Here is an 18,292-nt window from a genome sequence, read left to right on the forward strand (position 1 = left end):
TGGAAGGGCACAGTCGGAGTCTGCTCCCTGCAGGAGTGGGAAAGACCTTCATGAGGTGCCCTGCTGGATCTTAATCGACCTTTCCTGCTGGCTAATTAAGCATCACTTTTACTCAGCAACTGGGGACTGTGTAATTATCAGCCTGGGTTGCCCTGAATAATTGAAACAAGCAGAATGCTGAAGAGGGTTACTTTTTTTTTTTTTTTTTTTTTTTTTTGGTAAAAGTGGGAATGTCTAAATTTTGGTAGGCTGTGAAGTGTTGAAATCAAACTCTTGCATATCGTTACTTCATTAGTAGATACGTTTAGTCTTAGCGATGTACTTGGAGGCTTAGTTAATGACCCATAGATTTTCTTTATTTTCGTGAGTTTGCCTCTGCATTACCATAAGGATCGTAGAAAGAATAAAAGTGGAATTTTAAATTCTATTAGAGAGAGAGGGAAGCCCTGAATATAATAGGGAACAGAGTTGTTCTGTTGATATAAAATATGTGATATGGAATGCAAATACAGTTTTGTCAATTTGCGTAGATAAATACACACATTTATACATACACTTATAGCATTAGGAAAGACCTAAGCTTCGACATTAAATGGGCAGCGAAAAGATAATTTGTGACCACCCCACTGTTGATTTCATATTTCATATTCCTTTAAAAAAATATTTTCTGTGTCTGTGTATTTTGTCTGCATGTCTGTCTGTGGGCCACATGTGTGCCTGGTGCTCGCAGCAGTTAGAAGGAGGCATTGGGTCTCCTGGAATTGGAGTCACACACAGTTGTAGGCTGTTATGTGGATGCTGGGAATCAAACCTGGGTCTTCTGGAAGGACAGCCAGTGCTCTCAACCAAGGAGCCATCTCTGCAGACCCCCTCCTATCACTTCTCCATCTTCTTTTGAAACACATGGACACACACACACACACAGCCTCTCTCCTCCTGGAATAAAGAAAGCTTCCAAAGAACATTCCACATGGTTTGTGGGTTAGACACTTGAAAATAATCAGCAGGCACTTTTGGAAGCGTCTGTAGGTTGATGAGAACTCTCTGTTCATTGATTTGTTGCTAGAAAGATGACACTTTATTTAGAATTTTATAGTTATCAGATGGCTGAGGAAATGAGGACTCAGAGATTAGATACCACACAAGAAAATGGGGAAAGGAAAAACTTTCCTCTAAGGAGAACTGGGAGGCCGTCTTCCATCCACCTCTTCAATCACAGTGTTGCTAATGGACTCCTTGTCTTTCTGAATCTTCTTCAGCCATGTCACCTCGGTAGTCCCATCTGTGGCTTGCCAATATTAGATGCTTCTAGGGATTAATGCCAATTGGTTTCAGAATACTGAGAGTTTGTAAAGATGCCTGCATTTACTTATATGGCATGGCAATTGTCTCTAAGCCCCCCCAAAAGTAAGATGTGGAAGAAAAAAATGTCAAAAATCGTCTAATCTGAGAGTTAATTATACCTGCAAAATTCTGTAGCAACACAAGAGTTATTGGAGGTCATTTTCAAATGTTCCATTTTTAGCCACAGTAAAGCGTATGAATTTGCACATATTCCTACTCTGCTGTTTCGTGACTTGGGTTCCTTGACTCTTTCTTCAGTGTTGCACTGCTAGGGAACAACAAGGGTGAAAGGAAGTAAACTTCCTGCCTGAGAGTCTTGGTAAACTCTAGGGCCTTGGTCCTGGGTATTAACGGCTAGCTCAGAATTCAGTGGTATTTGCCATGGTCGTGGGATTGCTTGGAGCATCTGCCTCCATCACTACCGATGGGATGTGCTATTTGCCACCTTCCTGATGTCCAGGATGACTGGCCAGAGAAAAATGATAGTTGTGTTGAGTCAGCAGTATCCTTGACATCAGTATCAGTATCACAGCTCTTGGCTCACTTCTCAGACTCACAAGCAACAATGGAATAGAATCTCTGTGTCTACAGCTGCCTTATTGTGCTTGAAAGTGTGCCAGGGAAGGATAATGTTGTTCTTCAGGTACCACTGAACAGATATAGACGGCAGTTTCTACAGTTGCAGGGAAAATGAGCTCTGTTGCAGTATTTGATGTCCCGAGCTATGCCTTTCGTTCTGTCCTTCAAACCTCCTCCTCTTCACCTCAAGACTAACAGCTGCCACAGGCTCTGATGGAGCTCCTGCAGCATGCTTGGAGGAAGGCGGGCAAAGGCCCCTCCCTGCTTTGTGGTGGTGCTCACTGCAGGATTAGCTCCAGATGTGAGGCACCTGGGATGAAGCAGACACGATCCCCGTACAGAAACTCGATGACGTACCTCCTCGTTAGGAGAAACAGTAGGGCATTTCTTCCTCGTTTGATCCGGAGGAGGCCATCTGCCAGCAATGATACACAGAGAGTGAAGGAAGGGATGAAAACCCGAAGATTTTTATCATGGAGATGGGGATAAATCCTTTCCTGATGGCCCTTTTGGGGACCCCTCACGTACATGCTTACCTCTGGAAGTGAGCGCCAGAGCCAACGGAAACAAACTCGGTGTATTGTTTCCTTCTGTGAAACTTAATAATACCGAAGGAGTTCCAACAGCAGACAACTGGATTTATAAGATGTTTAAATGGAAAAAAATATATATAAAGAAATAACTTTGTGTAACAGGTTTATGGCCCAAACTCCATAAAACTCAATACATTTAAAATATTGCCAGGAAACATATCTAAAACAGGTTTCATTGTGGGTGGCTAGCGCTTCACTCTGTATGAAACAGGATACACTATTCTCAGAACTCTCGTAACATTTTTCAAAATTTATTTCAGGGGAATTTAGGTTTTGTTTTCTGCTTAACATGAATTTAGCTTGATCATCAGATTGAATCTGACAATATCTATGATTCTGACATCTTTGTATCATAGAAAGAAACAGTCTGGTAAAACTCTTGAGAGCCAGCAAGGGCTTTAAAGTGGTATACTGCAAATATTGTTAATTACGAAGTTTTAATTTCCTTGGTTGTTGAGTTTACAGACTCCCCAAACAAAACACATTCAAATGAAGGGTTTTTGTTTTTGTCAAAAAAGCTGGGTGTGGTGGCACATACCTGTAATTCCAGCACTCAGGGAGGCAGAGGCAGGCGGGTCTCTGTGACTTCAAGGGCAGCCCGGTCTACAAAGAGAGTCCAGGTCAGCCAAGAATACACAAGAGAAACCCTGGAAAAACCAAAACAAAAGTAAGCAAGCAAACAGAGAAACAAAAAACAAACCAAACAAAACCAGAAAACTAATGTTTAATGTCCTGTTTGGACATTTGTGTATTCACAAGTTTAAACATTTGCTGGTATCTCTCTTTTCTTTAATTCTACCCTCTCTCTCTCACACACACACACACACACTCTCTCTCTCTCTCACACACACACACACACATACACACACATTTTTCTCTTTCTCTTTCTCAAAAAAAAAAAAAAAAGGACAAACCAAAACAAACATACCCACCTCTAGAAACAAAAGAAAAAAATTTTTTTTCCATTCTGACTTCTTCTCTTCTATTTAGAAGGGAAGGCAGGAGGGCACAATGACCTGGTGATATGGCTGAGTGGGTAAAGGCTCTTTGCCCCAAGCCTGACAGCCTGAGCTTAATTTCTAGAAACCCAGATAGTGGAAGGAGAGGACAGACTCTCAAATGTTGTCCCGTGGCCTCTACACGGCATATGACCAACACTCACACAAAGTAAAAATATAAATTAATGACTGTAATTCTAAAAAAAAAAAAAAGAAAAGAAAAGAAAAGAAAAGAAAGGAAGGAAGGAAGGAAGGTGGGAGGCCAGCTGGGAGTGGAGCTTAGTGACAGAGCCTAGCTTTCACGAGGCCCTGGGTTCTGTCTCCCGCATCACAGATAAACACATACAAAAAAAAGGCCTGACCAAAACTTCAGGCTCTTTCTCAACTGATTGGCGAATTATGTGTCAAGTGTCTGTGTTTGCTTTTTGTCATCCAGTGAGTGTGCACAGAGATTTCACAGTGGTGTGAAGATTTTTGGGGAATCCGCTTCTGTGGGACTGAGGGGTTTTTTTGCTCTCACAATCTGAACCTCACCGCAGTTGAGACTGATTCGCCATCCCCTCCCGCTGGCTTTGTGGCTCAAGTTGAGGGAAGCTTATCTGATGATGGGGTGCTCCTGTTAGAGAAAGCTCCTGTCCTTTCAAAGCAACCTTGATGAGCATAGTTCTCATTTTAATTTGATAATAGCGTTTATTTTATTTATGCCTTCGTTTGTGGGAGGTGTTTGAGACCGGCTCCAAGGTTAAATTACCCCGTTGCTTTCCTTTTACATAGGGCTACAGTGATGGTTATCAGTGAGTAGAAGCTTTTCCCTTTAGGCATCTCATAAAATAAATATTTTATACGAATAATTCAGAGATGTGATAAGAGTTTCATATTTTTCATGCTAAGTAATAAGATTAAAACAGTTTAGATGAAGAAATTTCTTTTTATCACCTTATTTATTTGTGTGTGTGTGTGTGTGTATGTGTGTGTGTGTGTGTGTGTACATAATGTCATGTTGTGCCATGGTGTGAGTGTGGGGGTCAGAGGACAATCTGTGGAGTAGATTCTCTCCTACCATGTGGCTCCCAGGGATCAATCTCAAATAATCAGACTTCTGTTCTGTTTTGTTTTGTTTTTCAAGACAGGGTTTCTCTGTGTAGCTTGGGCTATCCTGGAACTCTATAGATCAGGCTGGCCTTGAACTCAGAGATCCACCTGCCTCTGCCTTCTAAGTGCTGGGATTAAAGGTGTGCGCCACCACTGCCCAGCCAGACTTTCTTTTTTTAAAGAAAATGTTATCCTCTCTCTCTCTCTCTCTTTCTCTCTCTCTCTGTTGGGATCTTTTACAAACTTGCATGTCATCTGTGGTCATAGGGACCATGCTGATCTTATTCCGATTTTAGTACACATGCCGTTGAGCTGGCCCAATTATTATTATTAAGAGACAGGGTCACACGTAGCCCAGGCTGGCCTTAAAGCTGCTATGTATTTGAGGATGGCCTTGAACTTCTGATTCTTCTGCATCTACCTCCCAAGTTCGAGGCTTACAGGCATAAGCCACAATACCTGGTTTCATGTGGTGCTGGGAACTGAGCCCAGGGTTTCCTGCCAAAGCGCTGTACACACCCACCCAGACCCAAGGCGTTCCTTTAAGACTTTCAATTGGGAAGACAGAAAATGTCTTCTGAGACAATGCTTTTACAGGTAATAAGGAACAGAGCCCTTAGTAGCTCAGAATAATTAACCTGTAATAAAACTGTGCTCATGATCTTTTAATTTTGTGTCTTTAGGATTTTAGGTTGAAGTTCAGGGAAAAGGCGCTTTTAGTTTTCCCGGGCGCTGAGCTCCTTCCACAGAAAAATGTGTTCCATTGAGAATAAAGAGGGAAAAAAGGTCCTGAACGTAAGAAGGGGACCTGTGAGGAGGCAGAGGTGAAAGGTACACAGGAGAAGAACGGTGGCATGGTGGTGGTGGGGTCAGGATCAGAGTAAATACACACATAAAATTATGAAACAAACAAACAAAAAAGAATAAAAAAAGGAGCTGGCTGGGTGAGGCACCTCTACAATTCCAGGCCTAGGGAGGCAGAGGCAGACAGACAGACTTAGCATCATAGTGATTCCCAGATCATCTAGGGTCAGCATGCAGCCATGTATGCCCCATAGTCCCAGCTCCTCTCAAGAAGTTGAAGCAGGAGGAGAGCCTGAGCCCAGGCTTTTGAGGCCCGCCTGGTCAACATCATGAAACCCCATCTTAAAAAGAGAAGGGTGGAAGGGAGAGGGAGAGAGAGAGAGGAAGGAACAGCGGGAGAAAGGCTTCTGCAGTGTGACACAGCCATCAGGCAGGTGATGCCCTGTACCCATCAGGTGGGCTCAGCCATTAGAATCTCCTCCATAGGCTGAACGATGCCTCTCAGCTAATGAGTCAGGTCTGTGAGGTTTGCTTTCCTCTTCATAGAATGTGAGTCTTCATTATCACCCAGGGACCTTCCTATTATCTACTTGGTGTGGATTTGTCTTTGTCTCAGAAAATCCTCAGTGTCAAATTTTTAATGCATGAGGCTTTCCGATTGTCTGTTCGTGGAGATCCTTAATCCGTACATTGTGTGAGAAGAGCATTTGTATGGAAGCGCCGTCTTCATTTCATGACCGTTTGCTTTGCCCTTGATTTAAGTCTCATTAGGTCCCCAGCTAGACTTTTGTCCCAGAGCTATGCTGTGTTTTTCTGCTTATCAAAGGCCAGTGGGGGGGGGGGGGGGGGGAATGCCTTTCTACCGTTCATCTGATTGTGGGTTTCCAGGAACCTTGTGGCTTGGAGCCTTCCTGGTTGTGGTTTTCTGTAATTTGCATGCTTCCCTTATTTCTGGTATGGACCCACCCGGGAACCACTTTGTGTGTGGCAGTGAAACTGAGCAGAGGGGAGGGAGGCACAAGAAAGCTCACGCCAACTGACAGGAGCCAGGCCCTTTGTTCTGATGTTCTTTCTATAACCTTGACCAACTCACTTGAAGGTTCTAGTGACAACCTTAGCTCCCTTTCCAGATGGCCTTTCGGAGTCTTCTTCTTATTACTATTGTTATAATAAAAACAAATGTTATGAAAATGCAAGCATTATTACGAGAAAAAAAAAATGTTTATTGTGTGTTTAAAAAGCAAGCAAGCATTGCTAACCAGACCTTGAAAGCTCTGTTTGATTCCTTTTAGGATGTCACTATGTTAGTCTGTCTTTCTTTTTTATTTTTATTTTTTCCAGTCTGAAAAAAATGACTGAGGAAACTTCACTTCTTGGGATTTCATTGGGTTTCATGATTCTGTTTAAAATGAGTTGAGCCTAACGTGGAGTTATCATCGCACCGAGCGCTGGAGTCAGTTCTTCTTTGTGGATCTGTCCTCCCACCGTGGAGCCTCATCTTGTCTCCTGAAGTGCAGTGCTAGCAGGGCTGATAATGAACCTGGTCCTTATCACGCTCGGCAAAGGGCTCAGAGAAGACGGGAAAAATCAATCCCACAGGAGCCTGTGCCTGCTCATATCCATATTTAACCCCCGTGCATTTAAAATGGAAATGAGCTATCTCAGGGCTTCAAGTTTCTTTTCTTTTTTTCTTTTTTTTGATTTACGCAAGTTGTCACCAGCTCCTTGGCAATGGGGATGTTTTACAGACCAACTGCTGACCCGGTTGGGAAGATCTCAGCCTGTCGCCCCAGGGCTGAGGTCCTTTCTTCATATTTCTTTCAAAATGCTCAGTGCTGTCTGGCAATGGCTTTGATTTTCCAGGTTTCAAAGAGTGCCCCTTCCAGAGCCAAACTTCTGAAGGGGGGTAAAATCGGTTTAAGGGAACAGCCTGGGGGGGGAACAGCTACCCCTGTCTGCAACTGGTGTGGTCAGGCGATGAGTGGGGAGTTTACAAGACAGTGGAACTATTATGGTCTCGAAAAGCAAGGAGACTCCAATACGATGCCAGTGCCGTGAGCTATGGGATCTGTACCTAGAGTGACCCAGTCAACGCAGCTTCCAACAGTTTTGCTGGGAACACGCTGTGGCCGGTATAAGAGGAAGGAAGAATGAAACTTTTAGACTCAAGCTCCCTCTTGACTTTGTGCGTCTTGTAAAGGTTTTTACTATAATTTACAAAAAAAACAAAAAAACAAAAAAACCATTTGTGCTCACATGCCCTCCAATTAGCTATTTCTCTAATTAACGAGTGACTCATTTGCGAATCCTACCCTAACCACAAGGCCCATTTTACATTTTGCGATTTGGGACTTATCATATCTACCAAGCGCTTTTGTGTTTTTGTTGATGAGAGAAGCGATGCCCAGGACATTACTCAAAGTGGCGGAATTAATAAAAGATTAAGATGTAGAATTCAGGATGTCTAATTGGTTAATTTATTCAGCTAAATCATTAAAAATGAAATGGTGTCTTTCAAAAGATTATTGGCTCAAAAGAATTATTGACAATTGCCGAAGTCTAGTTAATTATAGTCATCCAAAGTGTTTGTGGATGGAATAAACTACAGTGCTAACACGGATGGATGGATACTATGTAACCAAGCAAAAATAATAAGCAATGAAATATGAGTTTAGGTTGTGGCCAGATATGGGGCCTCTTTCAACTCTTATGCATATTTAAAAGTTTTTTTAAATGTGGTATCATCCAAATATACAGTGTATTATATAACATTATAAAATATACACTTGGTTTGTCTTTAGCCATTTAGAAACCACTGGCCTTATTCACTGTGGTCCCAGAAAAATCACAGACTTCCTTAATTTGAAATGTAATAGCACATATCTGAGGTTTTTAAGAGTGATGGTTTTCTAGGAATAACCTTATTATTTTGGGTTGATCTTGAGCTCAGGGGTAACCCTCTAGGTTGTTATTACTGAGATAAGTAACAGAAAGTAGCTAACTTCTATACTTCTTCAGAACTTCTAGGCCAGCAATTATTGAGAGCTGAAATTCAATTCAAACATTCTGCCCAGGAGATCTTGAAATTTTGATTTTTTTTTTTTTTTTTTAAGGAAAGGCAATTTCTGACTTTTCTCATAAATTTGATAAAAGGAAAGCTAATATGAGATTGGTAGTCCAGTAGGAAATGGAAGTCAATTTTACATTTTTTAAATCATTTTATGGTATTAAAAATGACAGAGGTCAGAAACAAAGCCCTTATTCTTTTATTGAACTAGAATTGAAAGTGGCAGAAAATCATTTTGGCCCCAAGTGCAGTAAATGTTATCACTAAAACATGTTCGGGGGATATTAGGACGGTCTCTCAAGCACCCGGAGACGAGCGTTCACAAAACCAAAACCGATTCTTTTCCTGTCCTTATCTTGAGGTTATTAGATGTACAGGAGATGAAGGTATGCCGGTTCTGAGAGGACAGGGATGGAGTCTGCCTCGAAAACCGATAACGTCTCCATTCGGGAGAAGCAAAGTGCAGCAAATGGCTTCATGAGCGTGAGCGTCTCTGCTGGGAGATCCCAGGGAGGAGGGCTCCTGAGGCAGGCCCAGGGCTGTGGGATGCAGGACCAGAAGATATTGTACTCACGACGCTATAGGATGCTGATGCAAAAGGAGGGGATGGAAGTGATACTACTTATTGAAAGAACTTCAGGGGGAACTGGAGAGGTGGCTCAGGGGCTGAGAGCACTGGGCTGCTCTTGCAGAGGACCTGGGTTCAATTCCCAGGACCTAGGTTCAATTCCCAGTGCCACAAAACACCTCACAGACTGTCTGAAACTCCAGTTCCAGGAAAGCTTATGCCCTCTTCTGGCTTAAAGACTTATATGTAAGCAAAGTATCCATATACATAAAATGAAATAAGAATATTTTGAAAAAAAAAAAAAAACAAAACAAAACAACCTGTTAGGAGATTTTTATTTAACAAAGAGATGAAACAGGAGCTGCCAGCAGCTACTCTGCTGTGAGAACCCTGGGGGAGAGAGAGCTCAAGTCCATCTGGGGAAAAGCGATCACTTTGGGGTGCGAGCCGTGATTACGCTTCAGAATTTCGTGTAAATGGAGCAGGCTGGCAGACATATGTTTGCTGATACAAAAAAAAAATGATTAAAATTCAGAGTAAGTGTGACTCTGGTGAAATTAAGTTTTCAGGTTCCAGCCAGTGTTCTGTACGACCATATGGTATAACCAGAATTAATTGCTGTTCCCAGCTTCTTCTCCTCTTACTGAATACTTAGGTGCCCTGTTTGAAGCATCGGGGGGTCCTCAGGTGCACTTAATCACACCACATAGCTGTCTGACAAGTTTGGGGGAGTGTGCCTAGCTAACAGTTGCCCAGAAGAAACTACTCTGTGCGTTCTTGCTCCCCTTTCCACGCCTCCCACCTCCCGCTCCGTGCTCTTTACAAATAGAGATTATATCTAAATGTAAATACATGGTTGTAAAAATATATGATCTTATAATCGTATCTTTATAAATATATGAAGTTAGAAAATGGATAGGCGGATAGAAAGTTTCTGACGAGATGGACGGAAGAGTGTCAGAGCGATGAAAATAGAGAAGATGAAGCGAGGGCTCATGTTTAGCTCTCTGCTTCTCCTGGAAACCTGGCAATGCAGAGTCTGAGGGTCCAGCCCACCAGTCCTACTGAGTTGGAATCTGCATCTAATGACGTTTATTTAATGTTCTGATTGAATCTATGATGAAAAGCTGCAAGATTCTCCCCTGCATATTGAAGTCCCATGGGAGCGTACCCGCTGGCCACTCCCTTCATCACCAGCCCTCTGCCTCTAGCTACTTACTCTAGTCATCGGTACACCTTGTTTCTGTCACCCCTTCTATTCCCTGATGGCTGTCTTCTGAATTCTCCCCTGCATCCTTTTGAACTCATGACCTTTTGCAACCAGACCCCATCGGGTCCCCAATCTGTGGGTACCACTACCTGTTTTGTTTTTTTGTTTTTTTTTTGTTTTGTTTTGAGATGGGGTCTTACTCTGGCTGACTTGGAACTCACTGTGTAGACCAGACCAGGCTGGCCTTAAAACCACAGAGCTGACTGCCTCTTCTCCCAAGGACTGAGATCAAAGGAGCGCACCACCGTGCCCTGCCTGGGACTGAAGTGTTGATCCACCATGTCATGGTTACTCTGCTCCTGCCGCTGCCCACCTCTTTTGCTTTCAGCTTGACCCCTCCAGGTCACATCAATTTGAACGTCACGCAGATGTGCTGAGACCCGCCCTCAGGTTAAAAACACGTTACACACATTTGCTTGATGTTCAAAGAGATGTGACGAAGAGGGGACATCTTGAAGTCAAGACCGTCGTCTTCTGGTTTCCTCTTCTCTGGTACACCCTCAGTTATTTACCGCCTTTTAATGTAGCTTCTGCTCAAAAAAAAAAAAAAAAAAAAAAAAACCAAAAACTTTCCCGATGGCTCAGTCACTTCAGTTTGCCACATCCGGATGATGCTGCCCGTGTTTATCTTTGGTCTTCCAAGCATCTGACAGCTTGGTTTACTTCCCCTTGCTCAGAAACTTCCCACTGTTGAGCCTCCCTCTCCTTCACTGTGTCTGGGCTCTTTCTTTAGGCTCTTACTTGAGCCCATTTTTCCTCTCGGTCCTCCTCCGACTCTTTTTTTTCCCAGGCTTGTCCCCCACTCCCACCCCGCCCCGGCTTAGCCACAGTTTCATCTTTGAGGCACCAGGCAGCATACTGGGTGTTTCATGGTGCCTCAGGCTTCCCAGCGCTGTGAGAGCCCCTCCTGTTTCCCACTCGGCAGCCACACTCCGCCCTTCCAGGGATGAGTCATGATGTCAACCATTTTATTTTGGTTGTCCTAGGGTTTCTAGGGAACGTACTTTGGGTGACAGAAATGTAAGGCAAAGGCCCCTCCTAGTCTGTCTGAGGAAAGTCCTTACACCTGAGAGATTGACATAGAGCAGCAATCTGTAGACACTGCTCTTGGCATTAACTGGGGAAGGTGGGAAGAGCTGGGTTTCCAGACATTCTGTTTCCCAGGGCAACATAGCCCCCTCTTTACATGTCTAAACCCCTGACAACCAGGTTTTCTGTTCCTGTTGCTGGAAGATTCCTAACCGTGGAGTGCCCAAGACTGGCCTGGTTGTATTCCACTCACCCTTGAGTCTTCCTGTGTTATCCCTAGGTTAGGCTTTCAGAGTCATGGGAGTCACTCCTAACCTCTCTCTCTCTCTCTCTCTCTCTCTCAACAAGGCCTGCCGACTTTCACCCTCCATGCATGTCCCTGTTTGTAGCTCTTCTGTCACTGGCTAACCATTAACCTTCAGGAGTATTGTCTAATCTCTCCCTCCCTCCTTTCCTATCTTCCTTCCATCTTTGCCTTCCTTCCCTCCTTCCCTTCCTTCCTCTCTTTCTTTTTAAAACAGGGCTTCACTATGCAGCTAAGGCTGGTCTCACGCTCACAGACCTTCTCCTGTCTGCTGAGTGACGGGATTAAAGATGTGCACCATGATCATGTCAGCATAATCCTCTTTTGTTCTCTGCCTTGGCTCAGCACCATTTTAGTTTATTCCAGTTTCTTTTGTTCCTCCATTTTGTTAAAAGAGCAAACTTTTCCCAGAACGGTAATGTAATCATCCATGCTACAGGACAGTCACCGATACTGACCGACAGTCTATAAGTGAAAGCGTAGGTTGAAAAAAATATATTAAATCTCACAGTGAAAAAAAAAAAAATCTCTGAAAACAAACAAATAAAAAGGTCAAAATGTCCGTGGTAGTAATTTCTGGCAAGTGGAGTTTAACCTTTTGTTTGTTTGTATTTTCTAACTCTCTACGGTGACTATTTATTTAATAACAAGTTCATAATATTAAAGTCCTTCACGATTTTAAAAGGGGGCAGGGATGGAAGCCCTGAAAGCAATGTGGCTCCCAGGTGGTGCTGAGGCGGACGGAGCTGGAGAAGATGAGCCATGGCTGTGCAGCTTGGCCTGGGGCCCTCTGTGTTTACAAGCAGCTGTGTCTGGAGGTGTTTTGCGCTAGGCCTTAAAACACACACACAAATGAAATTCATTTTGAGTCATGTGAAATGCTGTCCTTTGACTACTCGGTGATGATTGTTCTAAAATGTGTTGGGGATTTTTTTTTTTTTTCAAGTAAAGGAAGTTCACTGTCAGAGCCCACATGAAATGAGGTATCACTGACAGAGCAACTTCCGTTCCTGAGCTGTTATCCCTTTGAGCTAACACAGGATGAATTCTTCATTAGAAGGGGATTAGCAGCACTCTCGAAGCCTATTTAGCAAAGCATCTGTATTTGTCCGACCACTTTTCCAAGTGCTGGGGTTTGAGTAAACCATTCACTTCCTCCTTCTCAAAACATCAGTCACCGTGATTGATTTTTATGTTGGTCATAAAGAGAAACGGAACGAACTAAAAGCAGAGGGTGAAGATTACAGGGTGGAAGTGGTTAATTTACTTAACAACATGTATTGGCTATTTGTTTACATTGGGCTCAATGCCAGGTGATCAAGACAGTGTCACATGGAACATCCTTGTCTTCCGAGCAGCTCTGGGACCACGGAGCGGCCAGAGGCATCATGGACACCCCACTCATAGATGTCTCTCTTAGGAGGCCTCAAATGTTTGGCTTTAATTTATTTTTGTGTGCGGAGGTTTTGCCACTTAGAGGATCACTGATGTTTAACATCCTCTTTTAAAATACAGATTCATCTAGAAAGTTAAGAAATTTCGTGTTGTTCAGTTTTCAGTCCCGTCCAGTAATTTCCTCCTAACTTTTTCATTCCCCCCCCCCCCCCCCCGAAATGAGCAAATCCTGCAGCCGCCGTGGGACTGAGAATAAGTGGTTGCTGAGTGCTAACTCCATGATGGGACAACCACATATATCACCACTTTCAAGACTTAGGGGACACTGAAGAAGAGGGAGTGGAAAAACTGTGAGACCTGGAGGACAGGGCAGAGGGCTGTGAAACCCTATCCTTGGCACTGTCCTAGTTGGTGTTCTCTTGCTGTGGGAGGTACCATGACCATGGCCGCTCTTATAAAGGAAAGCATTTGACTGGGGCTGGCTTACAGTCTCAGAGATTTAGTTCGTTGTCATGGCAGTGGGGAGCATGGCACTGTATGGGCAGACATGGTGCCAGAGAAGTAGCTGAGAGTTCTCCATTTGGATCCACAGGCAGCAGGAAAAGACACTAGGCCTGGGTTAAGCTTATGAAATGCCAAAAGCCCACCCCCCAGGGACGCACTTCCTCCAACAAGGCCGCACCTAAACCTTTTCAATGACCAAGCAAGCACTGAACTACATGAGCAAGCCCACGGGAGCCATTCTTATTCCAACCATCACAGGCATGACAGGGCCGTAATATACACGGACTCATAGCTTGTATATTCATGGGTCAGGTACAAGACTAGGCCCATCAGTCATGGATGGGGGAGACACTCAAGGGACGTGCTTGGTCAGGTCCTTCCTAAGGGAACTATTGGCAGTTGATGGCTGCTCCCTGAGGGAAAGTCAGCGTCTTTGGTGATGTAGCTGTCGGTGAGTTGTTTATGCTTCATGCTGCAATGGTTGTCTCCATATTCACCCCTTCTCAGGAGGCCCCGGATAAGCCCTGTAGGTCATAAAACCAAAATAGACCTAATAGTGGGAAGGAGGCTTGCTGGGAGCAGGAGTTGGTGGGGACGGGAAGGATGGAAGGGGATGAGTAGGACCAGAATTTATTGTATACATGTGTGAAATTATCAAAGAACAAGCTACTTTAAAAATTAATTTAAAAAGAGGCACAGGAAGAAACCTGGGCTGGAGTCTGGGAGAGGAAACACTTGAAGATTTAAGGTTTGTGGAATTTCTCTATGTTTTATGCCTTGTTTTTCATTTTTTAAAGGTTTATTTATTTAGTGTATCAGGTCTCATTATAGCTGGTTGTGAGCCACCGTGTGGCTGCTGGGAATTGAACTCAGGACCTCTGGAAAGAGCAGCCAGCGCTCTTAACCTCTGAGCCACTCTCCATCCCCTTATGTTTCTTTTTTTTTTTTAAATAAAAAATTAAATTTTTAGAATGTATTTTTGATTATGTGTATTTGTGTGTATCTCTGTGTGGGTGCCCACAGAGGCCAGGGCTGTCAGCTGCAAGCTGCCTGACATGGGTGCTGGGGCTCAAACTCAGGCCCTGCACAAGAGGAGTCTGTGCTCAGTCACCGAGCTGTCTCTCCAGCCCCGTGCCACTTATCATACTCCAACAGATGCTCCCAGTCTCTAAGAGCATGAGGAAGAGAGGACAGTCAGTGTCTGTACAGCGTGTTGAGCCGCGCTTACGCACAGTACACAGCGCCAGTTAGACACCCCGGGGCTCAGAACAACACAGGGCCGGCGTCCTCGGACAGGGTGAAGAAGGCAGAGGCTGTCCCATCTGCAGCAGAAGAGTCACACTCGCAGCCACCTCTCCTCACGCACGTATCACGCACTGGGTCTAGCCTTCCACAAATTAGCTTCGTGCGAGGCAGACACCATGGAGGGTCTTCATTTAGCAGACGACAAAATGGAAACTTCAAAGAAGTAAGTCACGTTCAGGGTAGCACAGTGTAGGATTCTGGGATTGGGATTTTTGTCCAGCCTTTACTGAGACTTGGCTGGTTCATAGAAGGTGTAATGAACTGGCACTTCCCAGTCACTTCTGAAAAGTACAGGCTGCTGAATCTTACGTATTCCTGGTTTTCAGTGTCAACGTCAAAATGAATAATAGCAGTTTCTTCGTTTACAGGCTCAACAAAAGTTTGCTGAGCATATACTATATACAAACTGTTTCTGTATGGCGAACACCACACAGGCCTCAGGGCCAGAGAAACCCAATGCTTATGTAAGACTCTTAATTTGTAGGGTCATTGCCATGCACCTGAAGGTGTCTGACACAACAGCAGTTAGTAACAGATACTTAACAAATATTTCCAAGAAACTTACAACCTGATTGGAAAGACAAAAAAAAAAAAAAAAAAAAAAAAAAAAAAAAAAAAAAAAAAAAAAAAGGCATTAACACGTAACTAAAATTCAGGATATAGGCTGGCCATGGTAAAAGACATGGGGGTGGTTGATGAGATCCATTGCACACAGAAATAGCATGTGCCCAGATACAGAGAATATAGAGTTGAGGGGTGCCTTGGAATCAAACCATCATGGGAAACATGGGTAAAGAGACAGATGGAACCCAATCATGGAGCCTTTGGGCTGGGTTTGAGGGAGAAAGCAGGGGCTGGGGAGGGAGCTTTGTGGAGCTTTGGACAGTTTTTGGGTCTTTGGCATCAGGGTTGAGACAGTAGGAGGCAGGAGCTGGAAAGAGAAGAATGTCGAAGGTTTTCCAAGTTCCTATGTCCAGAAAAATGAGGAAAACCTTCTTTTCTGCTCTTTCTGTTGGGTTCCAGCTTTAGTGAGGTTCGTAAAAATGCTGTTTATATGTAACATACAGCATTTTATATGTAATGTACAGCATTTGGTGACCTTTGTGCTTGTAGGCAGAGACGTTCTAAATGGCTGTCTTTGTGCATCAGGTTTTGATTGGCTGGTTGGTTACCAAAATTGACTAGATCTTTGAATCCGGCCCTGACAACTTACTACTGTCCATTATTTTGCTTCATGGGGCAAAGTCCAAGCATCTAGAAATGAACTTTTCACAGATAGCTTATCTGTGAACTGGGATGACCTTTTCAAATTTTTCTTAGTGGCCAGGCGGTGGTGGCACATGTTTTTAATCCCAGCATCTGGGAGGCAAAGGCAGGTGATCTCTGAGGCCAGCCTGGTCTACAGAGAGAGTTCCAGGACAGGCAGGGAGACAATGAGACTCTGTCTCGAAAAACCAATAATAATAATAATAGTAATTTTCTTAACAGGCAGTAATTGACAAAGTACGTGTGTGTGTGTGTGTGTGTGTGTGTGTGTGTGTGTGTGTGTGTGCGCGCGCGCGCGACACAGCACATATTTGTAGGTTAGAGGGCAGCCAGAGGAGATTAAGCTGAATCTATCTGGGGTATAGAACCTTATCTTTTACTGTGTCTAAAACAGGGTCTCTTGTTGTTTGCTACAGTACATGCCAGACTGGCTGGCCCACCGACTTCTGGGGATCCTCCTGCCTCCACTTCCCATCTCACTGGAGGAGTGCCGGGATCACAGACCTGCCCTACTGCTTTTGGCTTTATGTGGGTTCTGGAGACCCCAAACTCTGATCGTCATGTTTGCACCTCAGGCATTCTGCTCGCTGAACGATCTCCCCAGTCCTCAGCTGAAGGAAGGGAGGTTTTACTGCAAGCAGAGGCCGTTGGCCAGGATGGTGGAAGGGCCTGTCATTGTGACTGGGGCCTGCTGGAGACTGACAGTATTCCAGCCTTCTGGGGTCAGGAACTGAGCATGTGCTTACACACTGCCTTTTGTGTTCACAGTGCCCTGGGCCCCGTCTCTCCACATTTCTGATAGCAGAGAATCCCTCAAAGGTAGAGCATTTCTAGAAGGCCCGAGATTGACTGTGGTTGAACCACCAGGGGCCTCTGGCCTGTACTGTTAGAGCCACAGACCCGGTTGGGCTCTTCAGTCCATCCTGTTGTGATCAAAGTCCCATTGTGATCAAAGCCTGTCCCATGCTTGATGATTTAGAGAACGGAGACACGATGAAGCTCCTATGGCGACAGGTCTGCATGGAGAAATCAATGGGAAAGAATGATGAGTTAGTGTGGAACCATGTAAGGAAGGAAAAAAGGGAGGAGCAGGAGAGGGCGAAGACAAATCAGTAAGTGGGCTGAGGGTGAAGGGAGGAAAGCTACGAGAAATCGTTTAAAAATGACTTCTGAATTCTCGTATGTTCGTCTCTGTTCTTAACCAAAAGAGCGTGTGTACAGAAGAATAGGAGTTTTAACGAAAATTTCAGCAATCCTTTGGTGACTGATAAAAGCCTTCGTTCTACAGTCTGCTTTCATCTGTTTATTCAGATTTTTTTTTTTTTTTTTTTTTTTTGTGAAATGTGAGGGAGGGAAACAATATTATGTCTTTAATTAGAAGTCTGTTGTGTTATTTTTCAATTAATCTGTGTCAGTAGCTTTAGCATTTGTATTAAATCATTTTCTTCATGAAGGCTTTTAATGAGGAAACAAATTGATTGTATTTATATATTGGACACTTGCCACTTCAGTGCGTATTCGGTCGTGTCTCTTGAAGCATGCTTTTGCTGGTCATCTTGTGGTTAGCCTTTGAAGCCAGACTTTGGCAGGGAGGAAGGAAGGAAGGAAGGAAGGAAAGGAAGGAAGGAAGGAAGGAAGGAAGGAAGGAAGGAAGGAAGGAAAGAAGGAAGGAAGGACAACAATAGCAAAAAAAAAAAAACAACACTCCCCTCTTTATTTGGATTGAGGAATTTGTTATTTTGCTTGTTTGTTTGTTTGTTCATGAGACAGGGTCTTAGAATAGAGCCCAAGCTGGTATTGAACTTGTGACCCTCTGACCATAGCCTCTTGAGTGCTGGGATTGCAAGTGTGTGTCATTATACCTAGCCACCTGATGAAGATTTTTGATTTAGCAAAACACTCTTAATTTTAGTTTCCTCCTGCTGCCCCCTTTTCTTCCCCTCTTGCCTTCGTGTGAGTAGCGTAAGAGGGGAAATGAAGGCACCCCACATTTGTCTCATTTGGGATAAATCTATGCTCTAGCCTGGTCTATAGCATGCCTTGGGGTACACTGCCTCTCTGGCACCGTCCCCTCTCCCTGAGATGTAGCACAGGGCTGCTTGGTGCTCAGAGAGCTCTTGCTGTTTCTGACTTAGCAGGCATTTCTTGAACACCAGCTCTCTATCGCTTCCTCT

At 44.0% G+C, this 18,292-nt stretch overlaps 1 protein-coding gene across 1 annotated transcript in view; it reads left to right on the forward strand.

Annotated features, from left to right (window-relative positions):
- The window catches only part of Skap1 (src kinase associated phosphoprotein 1), a 281,034-nt gene that overhangs the window by 23,279 nt on the left and 239,463 nt on the right, over window positions 1–18,292 (forward strand). The window lies entirely within an intron of this gene.

Source organism: Psammomys obesus, unplaced genomic scaffold (genome assembly GCF_907164565.1).
Source record: "Psammomys obesus unplaced genomic scaffold, mPsaObe1.curated_primary_1811, whole genome shotgun sequence".
Taxonomy (NCBI): domain Eukaryota; kingdom Metazoa; phylum Chordata; class Mammalia; order Rodentia; family Muridae; genus Psammomys; species Psammomys obesus.